A 27,838-nucleotide genomic window follows, 5' to 3' on the forward strand; every position below is an offset into this window, starting at 1 on the left:
CATTGCACATGTTTTGAACATGTATATAAATATCACAGCTGAATGTTCGGGCCGAAGCGTTCGAGGAAATATCAGCCATTATCGGGAAATATACAAAGTTGTTATTTAAGCCCTCGTTGAATAAAATAATAAATACTAGTTAATCTGTGCTTCGTTACTCACCGCCACCACATAACGGCGTGTGGTGAGCAAGTGTGTTTGTGGCGGGAAGAGCCTGTGGTGTTGCATGTCTGACGCCGATAAATATCACCACAAATACCACACCAACACCGCCACCACAACCGCCGTTCCCACGTACACTATTACATACGTTCTGTCTCTTAGCTTACGACTCTAATGAAGATGCGTTGGTGCAGAAATGATCCTCTCCATGACCACCACCACCACCGCCGCAGCAAGTCCTTTCGTCGTGCGCCCGTCACCATACCATCCTCGCACTTTTTTTTTTTTACAACAAAGAAGACAGCTCAAGGGCACAAAATAAGGAAACAATAATAATAAAAGAGCCCGCTACTCGCTGCACCTAAAAAAAAGAATCTAAAGAGGTGGCCAAAAGAGAGGTCAATTTCGGGAGGAGAGGTGTCCGGATACTGATACTACGCGTTGCATCCACGTTACCTGCCCAGCTAATGACGAGGCCCCGTTGCTTTGACTTTTAAGGGCATAAAAACAGGATAGTCGTTTATGAAAAAAATATTGTATTCCAACTGAAAACGAAATGCTTCTCCCAGGGCTAGGTTACTGTTTTCGCAGGGCTAGATTACTATCCCTTAGGTTACACTGGGCAGTTAGAATTGGCAAAGTATTCGGTAGTTAATCCGTCCGCTGCGATTGGCATGGATTTGGCTTTCACTGGTAGCCTGGTAACATATAGTCCCAGGTTTTTCTCTGCCTCTGTGGTGGATAGTGGAATGTTTCCCATGTGGTATTGGTATGCTGGATAATCCCTCCCAAGATGCAGGACTTTAGATTTTTCTTCATTGAGTTGTAGCAGCCACTTTTTGATCCATTCCTGTAGATTGGTGATGTCTTCTGGTAGGAAATACGCAGTCAAGGGGTTAAATCCACAGAACATCAACCAAATACACCCATGCGAGGAATGCAAAGCTCAACCTACGAATTTCGCCGATCCTCAGTGATGCCTCAGTTTCGTAGAATGTAATCGAAGGTCAAAGAAGCGAAACAAATAGAAAATGCAGTAACAGACGTAAGACTCAAAAGAAAGTTGGAAGAAGAGCGAATTCACCCGATGAAAAATATGCTCAGAACAGACAACAAATAGGGCCGCTTTCACAGTCACTTTGCTTGTTTTGATCGTTACCAATGGCCGCGATCGACGCTATAATTTTCCACGTGAAACTGGCCTATGAGGTAGTGGCGGCTGCAGAGGAAGGGAGAACTGTTGAGAGTGTGAGGCAAGGTGCGGGGCTAGGCTAACCCCGCAGCCGCCACTACCCCATCGGCCAGTTTAACGTGGAAATACTATAGCGGCGATAACAGCCATTGGTAACGATCAAAACAAACAAAATAACTGTGAAAGCGACCCTTAGACTCAAATACGTCATCAACACTACCGCCCCAACCATCGTCCCTGAGTGGAATATTACATACGTCCTGTTTCTTAGCTTACGAGTCAAAGAAGACGCGTTGGTGCAGATTTGATCCCTCCAGCATCACCAACACTAAATTTATTACAAAAGTTAATTCTAAAACTTTCTTAAAATTAGAATAATGTGATGATTAATGAAAGTTGACATTCACCAGTGTTATCGAATGGAACAGTTAAGAAACATTTCCGAGTTTAAGGGCATCCTCACCACTTTTCATGATAATCGTAATCTATAATCATCAACAAACGTGGGGAGAAACACACACACACACACACACACACACACACACACACAGAGAGAGAGAGAGAGAGAGAGAGAGAGAGAGAGAGAGAGAGAGAGAGAGAGAGAGAGAGAGAGAGAGAGAGAGAGAGAGAGAGAGAGAGATGGAAAACCAAATCGTGTTAACACTGCAAAGACACGGCGTGAATGATTCTCTCTCTCTCTCTCTCTCTCCTAACTATCGTCCTCTAGTGGGCATGATAGTGAACAAAGGCACTGGCACATAACCATTACAAGTAGCACCTGGGAGGGTAAATAATATCTAGTTTATCACTGGTGCCATACGGTGTCACCTCCGCGGGTTGCCACGAAACAGTTACAGATGTTATAGAAACCGTGGGAGTATGAATAGTAGACACTTGGCAAGCTGACTGATGTGCAAGGGGAGCCGGTGGCCGAGTAGTCAGAGTGCGGGCGCGGCGTTCAGAATGTTGCAGGTTCGCGTCCCGCCCGCCGCTACAAACAGTCGGTAATTTTTCAGTCATCGCCGAGTGACGTCAGACTACCCACATGCTGTCCTGAAGACCATGCACCTATTAACTCGAACTCTAGATTTTTTATAATAAAAGAGGATCAAAGGTGAGCTCCGAGGAGGGGGGGGGGGGCGCAGCAGTAGCCAACAAGATGGCGCAACTATAAACACTTGTCTGCGCCACAACGGGCTGAGGCCAACCACCAGGTCCTACCAAGAAGGCCTACCGTCTCCGTACGCGTATCTAACTGACACTAGATAATTTTATACCGCTACGAACTTCCGTTCATTCGTACGAAGCCCAAGGCAACGTCCAGGGGTGGTGGTGGAGAGGAGTATGTTGGGGGGTGAGCCACACGCCACACCCACACAGGTAACACGGGGCAGGGAAGGTTAGAAGAATCCCAGTTAGGAGCCGCTGAGTGAGGAAACAAACAAGTGCCAAAGGTTAACACAATTACGAATACACAAACACAAATACGGTAAAGAAAACTACAGTGTCTGCAATCATAAGTGTTGTGATGCATCTTAAGTATTATTCACATCACTTGATTTTGAGCAGTCTAGATCGTAATTTGAGTTTTCGTGAAGAACAACTATTACTGGTGTAGCTCCGCTCCATCCCGCCTAGGACGTGAGTTTCCTTTCAGGTGACGATCATCGCAGAGTTCCAACACCAGCCACCTCGATCCCCATCACCCTGCGCCCGGAGACCATAATTACAGCCGCCACAGAGGCATACACCCAACACCACCATCTAACGCTTGCTGTTCCGGCGGTCCTCTGCTACTTGGCTAGATAGTTGCGTTTTTTTTACAACAAAAGAGACAGCTCAAGGGCACAAAAAAAGGAAACAATAATAAAAAAAAGCCCGCTACTCGCTGCTCCTTCAAAAAAGAATCAAAAGAGGTGGCCGAAAGAGAGAGTGATGTTGATATTGTTATTTACAATTCATTATTTATTTAGGAACCGACAAATAACCATATAGCGTCGCATGCTACTTGTTTTGTTGACCCAAGGCGAGTTAACACAAACAAAGGGTAAATATTTTCTTTATGATTCATTACCTCGATTATTTTCTTGCCTCAACCAAGTAACCCCAGCGCTACGTTAAAAGCTGGCTGCCCCTGTTGTCCTCTCTCTTCTTTAATCACCTATCGATAATGCGTGCTGTCACTATAAGCTGGCCTATATATTTTCTATCTCTGTAATTCTTTACCTAAGTTCTTTCCTTGCTTCGATCCGCTCACACTGTTCAGCGTTTGATGTTAGGCAGTAATGCGATCTTATATTCTTCTAAGATCTTGGGTATTTTCGTGTAAATAAAAAAGCGTCAAGATTGATATTTATTTCAGACAATTTAGTAATCTGTAGCTTTGTTTACTTTAATTACATACTTGGCATGTATTTGGTTTCTGGAGAGCTTAAATTAAACCCGGTTTCAACGTTACCAGATTGTCGTACTCAGCCTCTTAGTTTTCCGATTTTCGACCCAAAACCTGTCTCCTCCACTCCAATAAGTACATTTATTTATAGTTACCGTTGAAAGGTTTAATTACTAGTGTCTTTTTGCTATAGTTAAGTGTCTAGAAACAGTAAATACAATGGTGGGTACGATAATCTGGCAACGCTGCCCGGTTTGCAATTTTTAAAACTTCTTGCATTGTTTACAATAACTTTTATTCATTTAACTTTTCTTATTGATTAATTTTTAGAGGCGTTCTTTAATCTAAATGGGTATACTTTCAAATAGATCGTCCCTTCGTTACTCTCCTCCCCCTCCTCCGCCTCCTCCTCCTCCTCCTCCTCGTCTTGGTATACTCATCTTTTATCAGCGGGGACTCATCTCGTATGCTGTCCCCGCAGCCTCTGCCTCACTCCATCACCCGCACCCCCGACCTCTCATCATCCTCACTCATTCATGCCTCCACGGACTACCTGACACCCGGTGCACTCCATCCCCCTTTCCTTCTCTCTCTCTCTCTCTCTCTCTCTCTCTCTCTCTCTCTCTCTCTCTCTCTCTCTCTCTCTCTCTCTCTCTCTCTCTCTCTCTCTCTCTCTCTCTCTCTCTCTCTCTCTCTCTCTCTCTCTCTCTCTCTCTCTCTCTCTCTATCTCTCTCTCTCTCTCTCTCTCTCTCTCTCTCTCTCTCTCTCTCTCTCTCTCTCTCTCTCTCTCTCTCTCTCTCTCTCCAATGATGCCTTTCTCCTTTTCCCCTTCGGTCCCTTTCTTCCCCTCATTTCCATTTGAATTTTTTTTTTCAGTACTTTTTCACGGATTTACAGTATACACCTGCAGTTAACGTTTTTTTTGTGTGTAACTCTAAAGGTAAAGTTATGACGATATTAGCCAGCAATCCATCCCTGTATTGAAGGCGTGGATCGTGGCGCCAAGATGGAGGGAGATCAGAGCAGCACAGCACCTGGGTACAAAGGCGAGGCATTGGAGAGGCGCAGGTGGCGGTGAAGGGAACAGCTACTTGGGGATAATTGAAGGACGCTCAGCATGGGAAAAGGAAGCATCGAGGCAGCTCAGGAAGGGAATTGAAAAGTCTACATTTGGCGTCTTCTCTCTGCCTTTCTTGGAACACCATGATCAGATTTTTCTCATATTTTTTTCTTCTTTTGATCTGTTAACTTCGGTAAAAAAGGGCGATGGGTGGGTGTTCATGGATATAGATGAACTGAGTGGGCAAGGGAGTGTTAAGTTGGCGTACGAAGGGCTCCATTTTATTCGTGAAAGTAGCACAGTGGTCATAGGAGGGCAGAGGAATGTCGCGGGCATACAAAGGAAGGAATGTTAGTACTTTCCTTCATGAAGTAAACTGATGTAACTCCCTCCCGAAATTGACCTCTCTTTCGGCCACCTCTTTTGATTCTTTTCTTTTAGGAGCAGCGAGTAGCGGGCTTTTTTATTACTGTTTCCTTTTTTTGTACCCTTGAACTTTCTCCTTTGTTGAAAAAAAATAATAACACGCTCCTGTAGTCGATGAAGAAGGTTCTGGGATATGTGTGAAACCTGAGTTGAACGAAGTCTAGAGCGAGCAATACGAGTAAGCGAAGGTATAGTTGGTCATTGTACATTAAACCTTGACATGCACTCCCTTAGTTTCCAAACGAGGAAGGCGACCGTTTGTTATGTTTGTAAGGAAAACATATTAGAGAACATTTAGTTTGTTACGTTTGTAAGGAAAACATATTAGAGAACATTTAGTTTGTTATGTTTGTAAGGAAAACATATTAGCTTGGCCAGGTTTCATGTCACTCACAAAACATGAGCTTGAATGTTAAAAGTTAGAAGCTATAACCTTTAGTATTTCTGTCCGTTTACCTGTTCAAATTCTAGCTGAGGTAGTTTGAGGAAAACTTTTTAATCCATTGTTCATTTTCCCTTTCCGTTAGGTCGATAAAAGGGTATAACTAGGGAGAGCTGGGGAAGGCGATCAATGGTGATATGTTTCCTGTCTCGGGGAGGCGGACTAACAACCACGTCATGTTCAGAAGTGGAGAGACGAGACAAGAATTAAGCAGATTGGCATCACGTCATTACGCTTTACCTTTTATTACTTGAGTATTATTAATTTTAGCAACTTGTACATTTCTATGATGTATATTCAATTTACGGATGAAACACATAAAATTTTAAATGAGAAGACTAATTCATTACTTGAAATGAACGGATGTTGCAATTTAGAGTATGAGACGATACACGGGGAGGTATTATGTAGACAGATAAATAGAAAGGCAGGTGGACAGATACTTAACATATAAGTATATGGTGATAGATGGGTAGATACATAGACTGATACATGGATATATAAGTAAAGATAGATAGTGAAATACACATATATAAATAAATACATACCATATACTTTATGTAAGCTGCACTTTTTTTAAATCACCTGCATGCCTCGTACACTTCAGCAAAACTGTCTAGATTATATATCATTAAACACACCCGTGGACAACCCACATATCTTAGTATAATTATTACATATATTATAATGTATTTTAGCACATCTGTTCACTACGTGTATGTGTGTGTGTGTGTGTGTGTGTGTGTGTGTGTGTGTCACAGGCAAGCAGGCAGCCAAGGAGGGAACACTACACTCCACACACAGTATCGGTTATTAGTGCGTGTTAACGAGTGGGCGCTGCCTCCACCACCTGAGGCAATCATGAACCTCCCCACAGCTCGCACCTCGGCAGCAGGGAACAAGGGATGCCTGGAAGGGGCGTGCCGTGCTGCTGCTGGTGTGTTCAGGCCCTCGCAGCTTCCCTTCAAACTCCCTTCGCAAAGCCCTTACCCGCTCCCCTGTCCGTTTCCTTCCCTTTCCCTTTCCCAGTCTCCATCCATAGCTAACAGTGTTGCAGTTTAGCAATGAAGTCAGCTAAATGTGAAAATAAATGGAATCGTATCATCAAGAAACATGAACTAACATAACTACATTGTCTATCGTCTCTAGCTCTCGTTCATTCCCTTTTTGAATAAGTTTGAGGGAACCTAAACGTAACTGAGTATGATGGACATAATAATTATGAACGCGTGTCTTTGTTTAACCGGAAGCCAATAACGGGTAATCTGACGCCTGTTATCAGCGCCCCTGTGTTATGGTGCGCGAGGTAAGGAGAGGGTGAGGTGGAATTGATGGTTTTGTTCTTTGTGCCTAAATTAAATCACAACCTGGTGAGTTATATGTACATAGGTGAATGTTTGTGAGAGAGATGTAGGCAGACAGATAGTGTTAGAGACAGTGATAGAGACAGAGACGGAGACGGAAGTGTGCGGCCATTGTGTTCCTTGGTACGTAATATCACGGTTGCCCAACTCACCAATACCGTAATTAAGATAATCTGGCTTGCGTGAATGAACTGATTAACTCAATGACGAACTGACTGACTGGCTGCCTGAACGAATGTGCTAAAAGCCTGACATGTAGCTGCATAGTCGATTCATACTGGGCCTGGCTCATGCATGTCTGCGGGCCGTCCATCCCTCCCACCACCACGACCACCTCGTTCACTCCCTAGACGTCACCACCACCTAGGCTGCTGTCACGGCAACAACGTCTAATCTTTGACGATTGGCGCATTCATTACGTCACTAAACCAGGCAGTCTTATCATAACCTAACATTATTTATGACGCCTGCCTTTCTATGTTTGGATGTTTTCTCCTCCTCTTTTTCCTTCTCCTCCTCGAGGTCATTCGACGCCGGCAAGGCCTGAGACGTTTTCACTTCTCGAAATTAATCCAATTCCAGCGCTCTGAGAGGGTAAGCGGGAGCAGGACTATTGCAAGGCAGCAGCAGCTCGGGGACGGGCTGGCTAGGTATATAATATTGGGAAAGTATTAGTGAGAACTTGAGCATTTCAACTCGTTCCTGATTTGATCATGATTACTGCCGCCTCCATCTTCGACGCCCGCTTTCCTCCTTCCTTCATTCGTGCAGCTTTTGACTTTTCCATACTATATTACTTTTATTTCCGCCAGTTTTTGTTTGATTACGAAGAAACCAAACTTATTTACGGTTTGGAAATTGTTCCTAACACCATGACATATACCGTACAGCTTCCGTCATAATTATTTGATACCCGCCGCCTGCCCTCATTTCTAGTCCTGCCAGCACTCGTAATAAAAAAGCTTACACATCATATCGAGGTCATAATACAAGTGTAACTACAATACAAGTTCCAATCTATCTTCCTGCCTCCTTCCTTCCATTCATGCAACATTCGATATTATTTCAGACTTTCTAATTCAGTTACAACATATTTGACGTATAAGGAAACAGACATATTTTTTTTACAACAAAGGAGACAGCTCAAGGGCACAAAAAAGGAAAAAAAAAAAAAAAAAGCCCGCTACTCGCTGCTCCTAAAAATATACTAAATATAATACTACCAATTCATAATACGATTGTAACTATGATACATATTCCTCCTTCTCCTTTCCTCTTCCATCCCCTTTATTCATCTCGTAGACCTACTCATTCCCTCGCCACTTTACAAGTCAAGGTGCAGCCAGGTGGTGGGGGGTGTCGGGAGGGTGGGGGGCGCGGGGCGGTACCTACCTTCCTCCCCCACGGGTGAGCTCTCCTGGGAAATCACGAGATGCAAGCTATTTACGATATTTTTATGCCGCTTGTCAGGCAAAATTCAGCCGGGCTATGTATTAATGTTGTGCCGGAGGGAAAGAAATTGACCTGGTGGAAGAGAAGAAAGAGGAGTGTTTGGCCTTCCTTTTTCTTATTGTTGAGAGTATGTCTGAATGTGAAGAATACGGTTGCACTAGATATGCTGAACTATAAAAGACAGGAATAATTACAGAGTTTAATGATCAAAAGAATGTGAAGGAAAGGAAAGCAATAGCAAAAGTCAGCGGGGACCATGTTTCTTAATGGTCCCTCCAAGCGAGAAAAATGAGAAAAATCACCCCTCACACAAACCATTTCATTATATATATATCAAAGCATTTGTGATCAGATTACGTATCATCTATTTTGGGGGGTTTATATCATGGCACAAATTTGGCCCGTCGCTGCTACACGGTAAAGCCACAAATTTGGCCCGTCGCTGCTACACGGTAAAGCCACAAATTTGGCCCGTCGCTGCTACACGGTAAAACCACAAATTTGGCCCGTCGCTGCTACACGGTAAAGCCACAAATTTGGCCCGTCGCTGCTACCGGGTTGAAGTAACAAATAAACGAAATAAAACACTGAAGAAAACCACAACAAAAGCGACAAACACGACGGCTTCTCTGTACCCAAGCACGAGAAACACGAAGGAAACTGGACCGGCCTCAGCTGACCTGCACCTCATCCCTCCATTCAACGTGACGCTGAAAAATGAAGCAGAGTGTTGGGAGACGCGGCGGGGAGAGGAAAGGGGACTGAAAGGTGAAGAGAAGAGAGGTGGGAGGAGAGGGGAGGAGAGGTGAGGAGATGAGAGGCGGAAATGGAGGAGAGGGGAAGGAAGTGGAGTGGGGTAGGAGGAGAGGAAGCAGGAAAAATTGGAGAAGGAGTATAAAGGAGTACAAAGGAAAATCAAACAGCAAAATACCTCTTGGTCCTAACTAGGCTGTTTGTTGTTGCTACCATCTACTCTAATCAACGAGTCAGAGACACAGGACAGCAAAGGTGAAGCCTGTCATAAAAAGGAAGAATACCATGTAGTATAGAAAAACTACAATGGAATTTTACATGGACAGAAGGAAGATCATACACGACAACTAAGCTAACACTACTTTCTGTTAGACCGGAGCAAAATAGCGGATGTTCGGGTTAGCTTCTAAATATTTGTCTAGTCGGTTTTTGAACGTGCAAATAGTTTCGCTTTCGACGACGTTTTGAGGCAAACCATTCCATACATTGATGACACGGTTGAAGAAGAAGTGTTTTGATTCATTTGAGTTGAGGAGGAGGAGGAGGAGGAGGCGGAGGAGGAGGAGGAGGTGGCGGTGACGGTGGTGGAGGAGAAGGTGATGATGGGGGAGGAAGAAGAAGAGGAGGAAAGGAAAAGAAGGTTAGAGTGAAACGGGCAGAGCAGCATTTCCCAACCTGGGCGAAATTTCCTCCTGGTTGAAATTTTATGATTCCAGGGGGAAATTTAACCTGATGGAAATATAAATTACTAGCAATTAGTCGGCAGAAACGGCGTCAGAGCTATTGATTGACTGATTTGTGTTATTAAGTAAATATTGTGTTTGGCTACTATTTATGTATTATATCATTTGTGTTATTAAGCAAGTAAATTTCGTGTTTCGGCTACTTTTTTTCCTCGTCCACATGAAGGGGAAATCCGGGTGGTTGGAGTTGATGAAGGGGGAAACTACAGAAAAAAAGTTGGGAACCACTGGCTTAGAGGCTCAGGGAGAGGGAAGCAGGAAGGAAGAGGAGAGTGTGAAGGTAGCAGGAAGGAAGAGAAGGAGAGGGTGAGGGAAGCAGGTAGGGAGGGAAGGAGTGGGTGAAGGAAGCAGGAAGGAAGAGAAGGAGAGGGTGAGGGAAGCAGGTAGGGAGGGAAGGAGTGGGTGAAAGAAGCAGGAAGGAAGAGAAGGAGAGGGTGAGGGAAGCAGGTAGGGAGGGAAGGAGTGGGTGAAGGAAGCAGGAAGGAAGAGAAGGAGAGGGTGAGGGAAGCAGGCAGGGAGGGAAGGAGTGGGTGAAAGAAGCAGGAAGGAAGAGAAGGAGAGGGTGAGGGAAGCAGGCAGGGAGGGAAGGAGTGGGTGAAGGAAGCAGGAAGGAAGAGAAGGAGAGGGTGAGGGAAGCAGGTAGGAAGGGAAGGAGTGGGTGAAGGAAGCAGGAAGGAAGAGAAGGAGAGGGTGAGGGAAGCAGGTAGGGAGGGAAGGAGTGGGTGAAGGAAGCAGGAAGGAAGAGAAGGAGAGGGTGAGGGAAGCAGGTAGGGAGGGAAGGAGTGGGTGAAGGAAGCAGGAAGGAAGAGAAGGAGAGGGTGAGGGAAGCAGGTAGTGAGGGAAGAAGGGGGTGAAGGAAGCAGGAGGGAAGCAGAGGAGGAGGAAGGAACACGAGGGTTAAATAAAGGGTATCGGGGAAAACATGTATGAAGGTAAAGAGGGGGACAGCAAACCTCTGGAAAGAACTTGATTTTTTTTTCCGAGTCTTGTTCTGTTAAATTAAGACTATTATTAAGATGTAACTGCCAATGCTCTATGTAAAACTCTACGTAGGACGCCATTTCTTGCCACACTACTCGGCGAGCAGGACCATTAAAGTGTAGCACCAACACCAAATGTACACAAAAGGTGAAGTCCGGCGATAGTGTTGGCGCTGGAGGACCTCGTGGAATGAGCTGCTACGATATTTATATAAACGTCTCGAAAACACAAACTTTGTATATGATCACTCAAAACTGCGGGAGGTAATTTTGATGTTTAAGTGATTTGAAACACCGGCAAAAATGAAGAAAAACTGGATATTATATTAACAATCACCATTCTCATCGTCTTCCCTGACTATAATTTTTATTGAGACACCTTTTTTTCAGGCGTCATAACTAAAATAAAATACTAGTTTTCCTTGGCTATAATTTTGATTAAGACACGCCTTTCTGCTCTAGCTCATCCCTCTGCTATCTAAATTCCTTATGCAAGAGTTAACAAGGAACTTCATTCTTTCATCACCTTCACTGGTAAGCTCTGTAACAGGCTTCCTCTGTATCATTCCTGCCTACGACTTCAACGCTTTCAAAAGGTGTGTATTAAGACACCTCTCCATCCGATTTTTGCCCTATTTCAGCTACTCTATCAACTATTTGCAGGAGAGGCAGTGGGCTTTTTTCTTAATAATCTTTAATGAATCTTGATCTGCCTCCTTCAATGAAAAAAAAAAAGTATATATTTTTTTCATGATTAAATGAAATATGCATGAAACACACACACACACACACACACACACACACACACACACACACACACACACACACACACACACACACATCAATCAGCTCGTTATCGCCAGCAGAGGTAACGCACATCACAGTTATTGCAAAAATATGTCTTTGATGTCGATAAAGAGAAGCGAAAAATATGAGCATGTCAAAGACCACGGGTCGACGCCTGAGTGGGGGTGACAGTTGTGTGATGGCATAATACGCCTGCCGCTGACGGCAAAGGGGCCGCCGAGGCGCTGACGGGTGCGGTGACAGATGGAGTCGTGGGGATGGCATGTTTTTTTTTTTTTTTTTTAACTGAATAGAACAGGAAGGAGATGGAATAGAGTGAACGAAAAAAAAGTGAAAGGTCTGAGTGTGATAGAAACTTCCATTCATTAAAAAAGAGAAGGAATTAAGGTAAAAGTATGTCATATGATAAAGGGAAGGAAGGAAAGACTGATATTAATTTGAAATGAGATGAAAAAAACAAACAATGGGTGGAGAAATATAACGAGCACAGCTTAGAAAGACTAAATAAATAGCCTTGCTGTTAAAGGAAGTAAATGGGGCACTAGGTCAAGTGAGAAAGAAAGGAAACACGAAGATGTAAAAAGAAAATAATTACGAAATAAAATGAGGAGGAGCAAGAAGGAAAATTTGACGCGGAAGATGAAAAAAGAAATGCCTAAAAGGGAAAACGGAGGAAGATAACAGCCACAAACACTTCTCTCCTAACGCCGCAGCCTTGCCGCTGAGCCACGAGGCTTTTAAAGAAAAACGATAACTAGAAACTATTAGCGCATTACCGGAGGAAGCAAAGGTCAAGGCTGTGGGCTGGCGGGTAGCTTATCCCCATAGATTGTAGTAAACAGCTGAGGAGAAAACAATTATACAAAATATCCCGCAATAGCCCTGCTCCTACAAAGCGAATAATTGAAGAAGTATAAAAAAATCGTCACGTTCGGTTAGACAGATGTCTTGATACTCCCGTCTGAAGGCGTTACAGTCGCAGGCAGGATGAAATACAGACGAGGAAGAGCTTTTTCAGCGAATGCAAGCAGCGAAAGGGGTAAAACAACAAAGGTGCTGGTTAACTCTTGCTTAAAAACTGTGGATAACATATGGATGAACTTGAGATACATTTCATGTGCAGCGGGGCCGTGGGAGATGTGGAGGCACGCAGTTAGCAAGTTCAAAAGAGCAGTTACCAGTAATATCGAGAAAAGAAACAAATTAGATGAATATCAGTAAAAGGAAGGTAGCTGATGATACAAACAGCCTTTGAATCTACTCTGCACTAGGGCTGTGTACCGACCCTCCGCCCCCCTTCACCCCCTACCCCTCTCCCACACACAGGCACATGAGTATCATTCTCCAAACAAGAGCGGGCGAGCCACTGAACAGTAGAATGTGGGCGATAGAACCCTGCGGTACTCCCCTTCCGGAGATTGTCTACCAAAGTGGAGACAGACAGAGGGATTATGTCTAAAAGAGGGCAGTTTAGAATGCAAAGAAATGCGGCAAACCTTCAAAACTTTTCGAGATATCTAACCCAACAACAAAAGTTTCTCCGGAATGAATAAGAGATTATTAAAGCAGGATCCCCAGCAGGATGACCTTTGAGGAATCAATAACGATTTTTGTTAACAGCAAAGGAGACAGCACAAGGGCACAAAAAAGGAAACAATAAAAAACAGCCCGTTACTCGCTGCTCCTGTAAAGAAACCGAAGAGGTGGCCGAATGAGCAGTCAATTACGTGAAACAAGGTTGGAAGTTGACAAATACTTAGAACTGTCCTATTGAGCATGACTTTAAAGCTTTAGAAAGACAAGAAAACAATGCTGCAGAGTGAAGCGTAAGGGTTGTCTCCATTCTTATAGTGTTTGTGTATAAAAGGTGTAGTGAAAAAAAGGTGTAGGAATGAAGGTGTGTGAGAGATATGTAAGGCAGAGAGTAGGACGGGTGGGGAGGGTGCAGCGTGTGGGTGTGTGGGTGTTATGAGTAATGTTAGAAAGGGGAGAGCGAGTAGGCATATGTTTACACTGAGGGCGACTGTGAGGGGAAGGGTGTGAAGGGTGCAAGGCAGGGTGTGGAGGGTGAAGTAAGGGGCAGCGTGTGAGACAGACTATTTCAAGCCATATAACACGGATCTAATTACTTCAAATGTAAAAATGGAATAAACACAATAAAAACGCGAAGCTTTAAAAAAATCGTTTTCCTTTTTCTCTTTAAAGGAAGGGATTATGCATGCAAGTCCAGCATAACGGGAAACGATGCTGGGGGATATCTTATTTCAGCGGAAAGGAGGAATACCAGGGGCTTTAGACAACAAAACGGTTTTCTGTGTGTGTGTGTGTGTGTGTGTGTGTGTGTGTGTGTGTGTGAAAGAGATAATAAGACAAAAAAATAAAAGCAGAAAGCACGCACCATCCACGTGTCCATCACTAAATAGCTTCCCTTAACGCCCTTCCCCCTGACCTTTCCACCCGACAGAACAAATAACTGGCCCCCTCATGCACGCTCGCCAGTTCACTCCCCCGTTACTGACTTCCTCATTCTAATACACGAATTCATATCAGGTTTCAGTGCTGGAATATTATCAACATGTTACACACACACACACACACACACACACACACACACACAGAGATAATAAGACAATTTACCCATTCACGCAGGGCAAGATGCTAGCGTGGGCCGCGTGCGCGTGACCACCGGGCAACACACACCACTCATCGACTGTGCCACCACACAGCGCGCTGCCACGCGCAGCGCCGCCGCCGGAAACGGCAGCGCTACGCCGCCGACCTCAGCGGGTATGACTCAGCTGACTTGACGGTGGAACGAGACGAGTCCTCGGTCCTTCAGTCCCCTCATCAAGACCCTCGGCAGGCGCATCATCCGAGAGAGGACGGGAAAAGCGGGAAACAAGTGGCAAACAGTGCGGATCAGGCTCAGAGATGATCCGCAGTGATCCGCAGCAGCGCGCTAGCAGCGCAGCAGCGCCCCCCAACTCGTCCTATATTTTATATTTTTATATTTATTGTATTTTGTTTTTTTTTTTTATTTATCTACACACACACACACACACACACACACACACACACGGGAGATCGATATCGAACCCATCCTTTCCAGTCAGGCCTTATCCACTGTCACTCAATATTTCCCTCTCGTTTCCTTCTTTGTTGGCAGGAAAAAAAAAGTATGTAAACCGTTTTCCTTCTGACGCGCGGAATACATTGCGTTATGAATTGTATCTCGTTGCCCTCAGGTGTTATACGGCACAAAAACGAAACAAAAAGATTGAAGAATTTTTTGAATATATATAAAGAACAGTTCCGTCTCACTAATCTAATTGAAAGCCCAAGTTAGTTTCCATATTTTTCACCAGTCTATCGTATTCACTGTTATATTTGAGTTGCTTTCTCTGGCTCTGTAACTGTCTGGCTGTCTGTCTCTCTATGTGTTTGTCTGTGTGTCTAAGAATTCATGACTTTTTCAATATATATCGAATAGTAGCGCTTCACTAACCCGCCTGAATGTTCTGGTTAGTTTCAATATTTCTCACCAGTTTGTCGTATTCATTGTTCTGTTTATTAGTTACTTCGGCAGGCTGTGTATCTCTGTCTCTCTGCCTGTATGTCTCTCTCTCTCTCTCTCTCTCTCTCTCTCTCTCTCTCTCTCTCTCTCTCTCTCTCTCTCTCTCTCTCTCTCTCTCTCTCTCTCTCTCTCTCTCTCTCTCTCTCTCTCTCTCTCTCTCTCTCTCTCTCTCTCTCTCTGACGAATCTGTAGTACACAACATATTTGTTTGTGCCGACGACACTTTATGCGATCGTTCGTAACGAGAAGCATATGTTTCACTGTGCACTTTTCAGGGCTTAAAATGTCACTTTTTTTCTTGTGCATTATTTCAAAAGCCCTTTACACTTGTTCACTGTGTATTTAGCATCACTAGTGGTGTGGGGCATGTTCTTCGCCACCTGTGAGCAGCCACTTTTACCTGCTGGGTGGACATTTCCCTCACTGTTGGCCCTGCTGCAGTGAATGTGTTCCACAGGCGGGACACCCTGGAGGTGAAGGTCCTCTGGTGCTGGCTGGCGCGTGACCTCGGCACCCCGACCTGCTCGTGGCTGGAGAGTACCGTTCTCGTATCTCTCACAGCCTCTCGCGGGGGGAGCCTCAGCCTCGCCAGGTGTGGTACTCCTTGTACCTGGGCCTTGTGGAACACCACCAGCGCAGCGACGTCCCGGCGGTGCTCCAGAGTGTCTAGATGTATAATATCCTGAGGGGGCGGCTGGGGGTTGTTCTCCTGTAACAGTCGCTGCACCCGTCGCTCCACCTTGTCCAGTCTCTGCAGGTGTGTGGCAGCGCTGGACATCCAGGTCAGAGCCCCGTACTCCAGGTAGGGTCTTACCTGGGCCTTGTAGAGGAGCAAAATTCCTCGTTTGTCGAGGAAATTAGCCTCTCTGTATGTTTGTCTCTCTCTCTCTCTCTCTCTCTCTCTCTCTCTCTCTCTCTCTCTCTCCTTCTGTCTGTGTTCTCCAAAGGCCGGGGTCGCGTGTCTCGCCGCCACCAGTAATTTCCCGCTCGAGATCATTTGTATCACGAGTCTTTCTTTCTCCTCACCCAATGGACAGAAGCCAACGTCGTATTTGTTTTTCTTTGGCTTTTTGTCGTGCCTCGCGCATTCGCATATGTACAGTTGCACGTGATGGGCTGTACTGGGAATAATCACGGTTAAAGCTGTAGTGGTGGAGGTGGTGGTACTCGTAGTAGTAGTAGTAGTAGTAGTAGTAGTAGTAGTAGTAGTAGGAGGAGGAGGAGGAGGAGGAGGAGGAGGAGTAGTAGCGGTAATAGATGTAGTGGTAGTAGCAGTAGTAGTAGTAGTAGTAGTAGTAGTAAAAGTAGTAGTAATAGTAGTAACACAAACAATAAAAAAAATAATGGTATGAAAAAAAATACTAATAATGATTTTACTACTTCTATTTCTACTACCACCACCACCACCACTACTACTACTACTACTACTACTACTACTACTACTACTACTACTACTACTAAATAATAATAATAATAATAATAATAATAATAATAGTAATAATGATAACTATAATTCCCGCGTGAAATATGATCCTGCGCGTACTTCTTCCCTAATGCACTGATTCACCTATTAGTTAATACTCAGTAGCCTGGTTATATTATTATTATTATTATTTTTTTTTTCAAGGCTTCACGTCTTCCTAACTTTCATGTGTTTATAATATAATATGCCAACACATTATTTTGCTATGCCGATGCCGAGCTGCTCAATATCAGCCAGGTGGAAAATTAGGCAGTCTTTCCCTCAATTATTCCTGCTTATTAGGTTACTTTTACTACCTAGAGAGGAAGAAAGCATGGGCGGCTATGACGATTGGCTCTGCTAAATATATAAAAAAAAGCTCTGATTCGTCAGCCCTGGCCAGGAGGATGCTCCATACCTGATGTACCGTAGAAATGTCAACATGATCACTACAATAAAAAAAATGATCCTAAGAGAGAGAGAGAGAGAGAGAGAGAGAGAGAGAGAGAGAGAGAGAGAGAGAGAGAGAGAGAGAGAGAGAGAGAGAGAGAGAGAGAGAGAGAGAGAGAGAGAGAGAGCTGATGGCCTGTCGAGTATATTGATTGACAGGCAGGTGAACATATGGACATGTAGGCCATACAGACGGACAGACTGACTGACATATGTACCGAAATACACACACGAAAAAAAAAAAAATCTTAAAAGAAATATCCACAGAGTGTTTCTTCACCATACAAATCTTCCACTTCCACGGTCGCATCTCCCCTTCCCGTTGCCTCCTTCATTGCGCTATGTAGCACTGCGCACAGGTGAAAGGTACGTTCGTGTAAGTCATCGCACAATGTGATTTGAGTTCATTTATAAAGCCGCCAAGAGATCAAATCTAAATCTTCACCTGAGTTCCTTGAAATCAATGCCGCCGTGAAGCCCATCACAGGCCCTAACGGTCCTGGCGGCGCGGCGTTCCTGCCTGTTAACCCCGAAGCCCCGCAGCACCAGGGCCGAGACAGCAGCGGCGAGGCGGGCTGAATGCCGGCGGCCAATGGGCGGCGGGGAGAGTAGGGAATAGTGCTACGCACAAAATATTTCACCTCTTCTAAATAGTATATAATGATTCTCTCTCTCTCTCTCTCTCTCTCTCTCTCTCTCTCTCTCTCTCTCTCTCTCTCTCTCTCTCTCTCTCTCTCTCTCTCTCTCATACTCCCTAACAAAAAACCGTGGTCAAAAGTGGATTATATCCGAGAACCTGAGCCAGGAGTTAGAAATTTATGCGTTTTCTTTCTTTGTAGTTTAACGCAACATAGTTGATGTATTATTTTTATATAATTTTCCACTACTCCAGGTGTGTGCTTAACCACAATTTGAGTATGAACATGCACCAAAGATTTAACATAGCATTACGTATCGTCGCTGGTATAAATTCAATAATCAATTTAGATTAATAAATGCTTCTGTTGAAAATGGAATCTTCAGTTTCGCTTACCACTGTTATCATACACACAGTATTACCACTCATCAGCCAGGCATGTATAATGAATAAACATATACAACTATTACTTGGCATCATACTGAAAGAAATGAAGGGAAATATACACAAAAAGAACACTAACAATATTTCAACGACAATAATTTCCAGCAACGCAACTTTGCTCATGCGAATTCGTAGCCAGCTGCTTTCAACCTGCGTCGCCTCAAAGGCCAGGTTTCGCGAAATGGGTTGCTTTTGGTACAAATAGCAAATCGGTGCTGATCTCAGAGGGGGGAACAGCCTCCATCTATTCCACGTGACCGCACTTCATGCATTCGCACTATTACAACTCCAATTCATTTTACTACTGAAACTGTAAATATTCAGCTAAGTGGTTAATGGATCATAACTCTCAAGTGAGCCAGGCGGATCACTGCACGCTTGTTTCCCTCTGTCTATGCAGACTAGGTGGGTGAGGTGTGCCATGCCTCCAGCCTCTGTGTGGGTCTTTACGAGGTGAGTGGTGTGTGTTAGGCCTCCACCTTTCCACCTTTGTTTACCTCAACGTTCTCGTAATGGAGCTCGGACACGACTACCAAGAATTATGTAATTTGTCCCAGTTTTGGGAATGCTACAATCATGTTAAGGTCGCGGTGAGGGCCGGGTTGAATTATGTGGAAATGGCTGGGCGCTGAGGTCACTGCTGCCTCTCCTCGGCCACTCTGTGGAGCCGCCCCGCACCACCACAGCCACCAGGTCACGCTGCGGGCTAACTGGTTTGCTGCTGCCTCTCCTCGGCCGCTTTGCTGATCCGTCAAACAGCAGTATCACCACAACCACGACTATCACCATCATCACACTCACCACCACCATAATTACTACCAACAACAGCAGCACCACCACTACCACCACCTTCGTCACTCAGGTTGGGGCAATGTGCGGGCTGCTCACCACCAGGGCTGTGCAGTCTGTTCCCAGATACAGCAGTGAGTCTTCACATCTATCTCGCCACCTGTTTTGGATTAGCACTCCACCTATAAGCCCCTTTCTGAGTGACCACCGATACCGCCTCTACCTGCTCTCCGGCAACTTGCTGCTACCTGACCCAGCATTTTGACCTGGGGATGACCTCGGATTAACACCTACTCGCCTTCCAGAAGAGATTTACCTTCCCGCCTCATCGCTCTACCACACCGCACTCCACCACCTCCTCACCCCTCAAGCATCACCAACGTTCCCTCCGTTACTGTAAATTACCTACCCCCACACCCCTTTCATATTGTAATTTTTTTATAGTTACACTTTGTAATCTTAATATGTACATTTTCAGCCTAACGGCTGCCATCTCCGAAATAAGCCGATTATTATTATTATTATTATTATTATTATTATTATTATTATTATTATTATTATTATTATTATTATTGTTTGCTGATCTTACACCTACATTCAGCGGCGAGGCAACCCTTTGAAGACACAGCAAGGGTAATGCCAGACACCATTGTTAAAGACACTAACAAAGTAATGCCACAGACACCTTCACGTGAAATCATATATGTGAAATAAATATTTTATATTTTTTTTATAAAACTTTAAAATAATAACGAGTGATACCACGAAAGACGAGTTCAGTCTAAATATTCACGTTGCAACACTTTTTCCTGTGCGTTTTTTTTCTATATGAGGAGTAATTGGCCATCACAAGCTGTCATAAAGAGATATAACTGCTCCATAATATTAAAACTTTTATTTATTTCCGCAACTTTTTTTTCGCCATTAAAAAAAAAAAAACTTCCGCTCTGCACCAATTGTGAGTCCCACATGACATAAATTATTAAATGTTATGCAGCAGCTCAATTTCTATTAGTGAGAAAGGCACACGGATGGCTGATGACAGAAAAAAAAAAATTCTGAGAGAGGAATATAAAGGGAACAGTGCAGCATGAAATTTACCACAACACTGCGACACAAAACACCCATCGGAAAGAAAACAAAAGCGGTCTTGTTATCATGACATATCGTGGACGTGAGGCACCCAGGCAGGTAAACCTTATAGGGTAGGCGGTGGCTGAGTGGTAGCGTGCTGGGCCCACGTTCACTGCGTGATGGACGACGCGAGTTCGAATCCCCACGCTACCTCCTCGGATTTTTCAGTCACCGCCGAGTGGCTTAAAACTACCCACATGCTGTCCTGAAGACCACCCATCAACCCGGACTCTAGAGGAAACCGTCCAAGTTAATCAAGAACGAGTTCCGGGGGGGCAGCATGAGCCAAGAGAAGATGGCGCCACTATAAACACTTGCCTGCGCCATGACGGGCTGGGGACGACTACCATCCAGGCCCCTCAAGCAAGCCTACCGGCGCAAAAAGGCGAAAAAAAAGGGGGGTGGCGAAGAAACCATTCCGCGCCGCCATTCCCTTGTGTCCTGAGCCGGTTTGCCACGTTCTTACTCACAACATTTTCAATACATAACGTACCTTTTAACCCTCCTTCTCCTCGTTCTTCTCCTCCTCCTCCGCCTCTCGTTGAAGTCAAGCATCAGGGACCCCCAAACTTAAACCCGCTAGCTGTGCCTCCTTGAATATCCTTCAGATCACTTAAGGTGTTGTGCAAGTTTGCATAAGCCTGGCCATTGAGTGTAAGGGAAGGGGCTGTAGTCCCGAGCGGCCAGGGTAACCACTGCATCGTACTGAGGGGACGGGGAGGGGAAAGAGGAAGACGGGAGGAAGAAGAAGGTTGGAGGTATTTGAGAAGCATTGTATTTCCGTCTCCTCTTCGCCGAGGGACTGAATAAACGCGGCCAATATGAACCCAAAGTAAGCATAGAGAGTCCCCCAGTGAAGTGCTATTATTTAATGTTAGACAATTACATACAACCTCCTCCTTCCGATGATCTCTCTTTTGGCTACTCTTTACTTATATCTTTTTTAAGACCAGCGATTAGCGGGCTTTTTTTTCTACACTTTTTTGTTGCTGTTGTTGTTACCCTTGAGCTGCTTCCTTTCCTGTATATATAAAAAAAAAAAGCAAACAAGACAAGCTTAAGTCATACTTCCGAATTTCCTCATCTACTTGTTTTGTTCATGTATCGTTTCCATGGTAATATAAAAAATACACTCGGCAATACAATACCTTACATGTCTTTTTTCACCCCCAATCCTCACAACCACCACTAAATATCTACCCCTCCCCTTTCTTCCCCTCCACTCTCCGCCCCCCTTCCGTGCATCAGAGCCATACTCCTCACCATTGCTTCTCCCCTTTACACCTTTTAGTCAGTCTGTCTTTCCCCTTCAATTACCCCGACATACCCCTCTCTGCCACCTCCATTTCCCTCCACACTTCACTCCCCGTCTGTTCCTCCCCGGCGAAGCATCACAATATACTCTATTATCTCCCCTTTTCTGCCCCCTCTTTCTGCCTCGTCAAAAAATATTAAGCGCAGAGAAAAATAACGAAGCCACGACAATTGTTAACATCCTGCGAGGTTATCATAAAAGCCAAACACACAAACTTTTGATATAAAGGCGACGGCAACCAAACTCTGCCGACGGGATTACTTCAAGGGAATAAAAAGTTGTGAAGTTTTATGGATGGTGACGAGCAGAGAGAAGGAGGAGGAGGTGGTGAAGGAGGAAGATGAAAGATAAAGAAAAGCAGGAGGAGGAAGAGGAGGAGGAGGAGGAGGGGGAGGAGGAGGAAGAGAACAAAATGAAAATACGGAGAAATGAGACGCTCTCTCTCTCTCTCTCTCTCTCTCTCTCTCTCTCTCTCTCTCTCACACACACACACACACTCATGCACCCACACATTTCATAAACAGATCCCAAGGTTTTATTCCCCCACTTTCAGATACACTCATACCTATAAAAATATACACACGTGGCATCAGAAACCCTTTACAGCTAAAGTCAAACACAAATAAAGTTTAGCGTTGGAGAAGTAAAAGAGAAAGAAAGAGTTTCAACGAGTGACGAGGTGAAGAAGGCGAGGCAGAAGGAGGGGGGAGGGAGGGGGAAAGATCGGGGTGACAGAAAGGGGGAGAGAAGAGAGTATATTGTGATGCTTCGCCGGGGAGGAACAGACGGGGAGTGAAGTGAGGAGGGGAATGGAGGGAGGTACCAGAGAGGGGTATGTCGTGGTGTTTGAAGGTGAAAGACAGACTGACTAAAAGGTGTAAAGGGGAGAAGCAATGGTATGGAGGAATATGGCACTGATGCGTGGAAGGGAAGAAAGGGGAGGGGTAGATATAGAGTGGTGGGCGTGGGGAGTGGGGGTGAAAAAAGACATATGTTAAGTGAAATGGTAGACAAGGGGATTGATAGTTAGTACTGGGAAGGATTGAGTGATTCCTGGAAGAGGAAAAACGAACAGCGAGTAGCGGGCTTTTTTTTTTATTATTGTGTCCTTTTTTGTGTGCCCTTGAGCTGTCTCCTTTGTTGTAAAAAAAAAGGAAAAAAAAAAGGATGTGAGTGAATAGAGAGGGAGAAGAGTAGGGTAGAGACATAAGACCAAGCAGCGTGAGAGGATAATCACAAACATGTTCACTAACTGGCCACCACTCACTAGCTCGTGTCTCTCGAACTAAACCAACCAGCCAGACAGCCAGCCAACTCACCAACACAAGAACCTCACACGAAATACAATTAAAACTTTCGCCGAAAACAATTTTCCGCCGGAACACTTCCCATCCACCCTGGTTTTTTTTTGCCAGGGACCTCGTCTTGAGATTTCTGTGAATAAAGGCGACAGTTTTACGAAGACATTTACGTCTCCTCGTAAAAAAAGACACAGAGGGAGACGGTGAGTGCGCCATAATAATGGAACCATGCATCTCCTCCTCCTGACCAAGTGACCAGTGTTATGTGCCGTTCATAAGTCCCTGCTTCCCCTCCTTTATGCACCTCAGACAAAGAACAAAGACATCAGCATGCGTGTGTGAGGCAGTTCAAGGACATCCCGTTACGGCTTTGCATCGCTGACAGGAATATGTTAAACGTCAAATATAACGCAAATAAACATTACTAAAAGAAGAAACATTAGTATAGTTTATTGCATTTTTTATTTATTTATTTATTTATCTATCTATTTAGTTAAGGCATTGTTGCGGAAAAGATTAACCAAGTTTATTCGTATATTGGGTGGGGCGAGGTGTGTCTGTGTCTGTGAGTGACGTCTTTAGCTCCGGAAAACAAGCGTCAGAGAAAACAAATATGGAGTGATATATATGTTGTTGTTTTTTTCCTTAAAATCTCAATGTAGACGAGGCTACGACTGGGAGCAATTAAACCATCGTTCATTAAGAGGAGCTGAACCATAAATGTTTAAAAAAATAATGTTCTGAAAACACCCATTTCATCTCCATTCCAGAGTAGGTACATTAGTTAACGAGAAGAAGTCTGTATAAGAAAACGGAATTCATTACATTAATTGCATGCAAAGCTTACAGCAAGATTACTCTCATCACACTCACGAATAAAACCAATTGTTTAAAAAAGTGCACTATTCGTACAACACTGCACTAACACGTTCAACAAGTCTGAGGTACGAACACACTTTCACAATCGAGCAGTTATTTACTCATTCTCTTAACACTGTCAACATATGTAATGCTCAAAATGCTCTGAGGGTTTATGATACGTACGAACTGACCCAAGAGCTGAAGAGAAATGAAAGTAGGAACCGTGGGATGTAAGAAAAAGCTTGAAAGTGTAGGTTGCTTATGTAAGACCTACCGAAATTGACCTCTCTTTCGGCCATCTCTTATGATTCTTTTTTGTAGGAGCAGCGAGTAGCGGGCTTTTTTTATTATTGTTCCCTTTTTTTGGCCCTTGAGCTGTCTCTTGTTGTAGAAAAATTAAATAAAATGAAATCGAGGTACAGTAATGATTAAATGTATGTGAAGGTAAGGAGAGAAAAGAAGCAATATACAGAGATTAGAGTGACACATGAAGGCGAGAGATACAATGACTTTAAGGCAATGAAGAATGGGGGACATAAAAACGAAGCGATAAAAAGGGCAGTAAGTCGGAAAAGTGAGGCAGTTAAGTAGGTGGGAAGAACGAGGATGATGCGATGGCGGGAGTGAAGATGAAGTAGTGGGAGAGGAAGGTTTTACGAGTTGGAAGCCTGTAATGGAAGGAAGAAGAGGGAAGCAGAGTGTTTATGAAAAGGGGAAAGAGTGATTACAACGAATGAAGCAAAAAATAAAGAAATGAGAAAAAAAATGTGATGAAAAGTTTGTAATGGAGGACGAAGAGGGAAGCAGTGTTCATGAAAACGGGAGAGAGTGACTACAGCGAATGAAGGAAGGAAAAAATAAAGAAATGAGAGAAAAAAAAATGTGATGTAGAAAAAATTGTAATGGAGGACGAAGACGGAAGCAGAGTGTTTATGAAAAGGGGAAAGAGTGGCTGCAACTAATGAAGGAAGGAAAAAATAAATATATGAGAGAAAAAAAATGCGATGTAGAAAACTTTGTAATGGAGGACGAAGAGGGAAGCAGTGTTTATGAAAAGGAGAGAGAGTGGCTACTACGAATGAGGGTACCAAAGAATAGAGGAATGAGGGAGGGAGAAAACAAATCTTGACTTACCTTATAGCTGTCTCTCTGTGTGATCCTCAGCGTTCGTCATTCGCATTCTGTAAAAAAAAAGTAGCGAGTTGTTCCGGCACATTATAGACAACAACAAAAAACGAGAGTGGTAGTATAATGGGGTGAGTTGTATTACAGTACCTATCCAATGATGATAATAATGTTAACAACAGCTCAGAGGATGAACATGTGAAGTGGGGGCTTTGACTACAGTTATTACCCAACACGAGACCAATAACAAGATCGGTGCAATGACCTATCTGCCGCAGTCTCACCCACTCACTTATGATAGGCAGATTTAGGAGAGATTATGTAATGAGAGAGAGAGAGAGAGAGAGAGAGAGAGAGAGAGAGAGAGAGAGAGAGAGAGAGAGAGAGAGAGAGAGAGAGAGAGAGAGAGAGAGAGAGAGAGAGAGAGAGAGAGAGAGAGAGAGAGAGAGAGAGAGAGAGAGAGAGAGAGAGAGAGAGTGTGTGTGTGTGTGTGTTCGTAAATCAGCAGATGAACTTTGAAATGAGGTGTTTGGAGTGAGTGAGGCAAAGTTAAAGTTGCGGAGGATGGTGTTAACCCTTGGGGACGACATGTAAGCGTGAGTGCCAAGGGAATGTGAGGTTGTAAAAGGCAAGGTTCTGGGGATCAGCTTGAAAAATTCCGTGCAGATTGAAGGGAAGGGAAGGTTAACTGTTTGGTTACATGTTGGGTTAATAGAGATAAAAGTTTACTGGAAGATGGGGTCCAAACAACCTAAGAGAGTATCATGGTAATGTAAATAAAAAACAAGTTGACTGTGGCTGGAAATATCTGTTAACATGAAAAAAAGAACTAAATGAAAGGAAGAGAGCAATAATTTTCGTATTTGCAGCCCGCACAGTCTGGAGCAATTTTCTAAATCTGTAAATTGTTACATGTTCCTAGAGAGAATATGTTTACACACAAAACAAAATGCCACGAAAAATGAACATTCATTTCATAACAACGAGGATGTCATTCTTCAAGTCAGTATGAACAGAATGGAGGAATCCCAGAAGTTTGTGGATAATAATTCTAACAATATTATTGAAAACAACACTTGTGATTGAGTGGATGTACAATCTTTTGTACATGTTGGAAGACACCGTTCTGTCTACAGAAACCGAAGTAAATTTCTTCTACAACGAATATTAAGTTTTCCAATAGATGTCATCAACCACAAGACAATGTGACTGGTTTGTTCCATCCTACTTTACTTCTGATTTATTCTAAAAGCAAGAGCTTCATGACAATAAGAAATAAACATTATTCATGTAAAAGGATAACATTTCTGAACGAATACTACGCCAAGTTTTGGACTATAAATTCATCCTGCTGTGGAAAATTAAAGCAACATGAAAGTGAATGTGTTAAAAGGAAAAAACAAAAGCTTTCTTGAACCATTTACCTGAAGTATAAAAGCTGATGTAGCAGCGTAGTTTTAGTACATAAATGGGAAGAAAAAAATGTCTATTGTGAACATAGGTTAGGGGACTGCGGATATCCTTAAGCGGTGAATACTAAAATATGAGGAGGAAAAACTTGAAGAAAGCAGTAACGTGATAAATGCTGATGGAACCATGTTATGTCATGGTAGAAATAACGAAGAAAATGTTTGGGAGAAAAAGATAGTGTACTGTGTCGTAAGGAAGTGAACCATCAGATAAGGGAAAATATTGGCGTGAAACAGCTATTTGGTGAGAAAGGAGTGCTGGGTGCGGGTGAAACATGCATGGGGGATGGAAGTGGAGAAAGGAGAAGCTTTAAGTGAGAGGTAGAGGTGAAACTATTTTAAATTGAAGGTAACATGTTAATATTCTTCGATATTAACTTCATGGTAGTATTAATGAATTACTATCGGATAAATAAATCGGAGGTAGGTAAATGATGCAGTTGATTAGAGGTAATTTCAAAGGGAAAATAAAGAAGTAATGAAGTGAATATTAATAAGGAGTCAAGATGTTGAGGGTTGTTGAATGAGGACAAAACACACTAGAAGACTGCGAGATACAAATAACTTGTTGAGAAGGGGGAGACGTTGGATACGAGAGTAAAAAGATTATTGTGATTGAGATAAAACAACACCTAAGACACCCTCGTTAATGACTAGTCTGAAATAAGGACTGGCTGGCGTGACTAGCTCCATCGGGCAACGAAATGGGCAAGGGAGAAGGAAGGGAAGGGGCGTGAACTGGCCCGTGAAGGGGTGACTACATAGATTAAGATAAATCCGAGGCTAGAAGTTTGTACGGCATCAGGAAAACGGGAGGTGTGTCAGCCGGGTGCGTTTACTATGTTATTTTCGTGCATGTTCTTTTTCTGTCCCTTCCTCACGCTGCTACTTCACGTCTGGTTAACACACACACACACACACACACACACACACACACACACACATTCACCTCCTCACCACGACCCCTTTTCTTTGCGGGTCTGCCTCTTTAACACCCATGGACCGCCGCCCGCCACGGCTGACTCCCCTTCTGCCCCCGGTGCTGTTGTAGTGGCTGAGCCTGGGGACTGAGAAAGTTGGAAAGTTTCGTTTAGTCGGCGCAACAGCTGTGGTCATATGCCGGAGAGAGACAGAAGGGGAAATAATTATAGGAGAAGGGAACAGATCTCAGGAGACGGGACACAAACCCCGATTAATGCCTGGTACCCATTCACTGCTGGGTGGACAGGGGCGTAGGGTATCGGAAAAGCCGCCTGGGGACTGAGGCACAGCAAGTCAACACAGTATCGTTCTGGGAGGAATGTGGACAAGAACTTGCGACTCTCACTTATATAGAAATTTTGGTAAATAAATATAACCAACTGTCTCACAATAGTGTACGAAACTAAGTTGTGATGTGCTTTTTATTAATTCTGTAACTATTCCACACCGAAGTCATAACGTTTCTGCATTTCCTTCCCCCTTCTCTTCTTCAAAACAAGTGACTTCCGAAAAGTAATACAT

The 27,838-nt window shown here is 43.9% G+C and overlaps 1 long non-coding RNA gene across 1 annotated transcript in view; it reads right to left on the reverse strand.

Annotated features, from left to right (window-relative positions):
- Nucleotides 1-27,838, reverse strand: part of LOC126980681 (uncharacterized) — a 211,668-nt gene that overhangs the window by 154,270 nt on the left and 29,560 nt on the right. Inside the window, exon 3 of the long non-coding RNA XR_007733460.1 lies at nt 24,876-24,922. This is a non-coding gene — a long non-coding RNA (uncharacterized LOC126980681). The remainder of the gene's footprint in view (nt 1-24,875; nt 24,923-27,838) is intronic.

This window comes from Eriocheir sinensis, chromosome 45 (genome assembly GCF_024679095.1).
Source record: "Eriocheir sinensis breed Jianghai 21 chromosome 45, ASM2467909v1, whole genome shotgun sequence".
NCBI lineage: Eukaryota > Metazoa > Arthropoda > Malacostraca > Decapoda > Varunidae > Eriocheir > Eriocheir sinensis.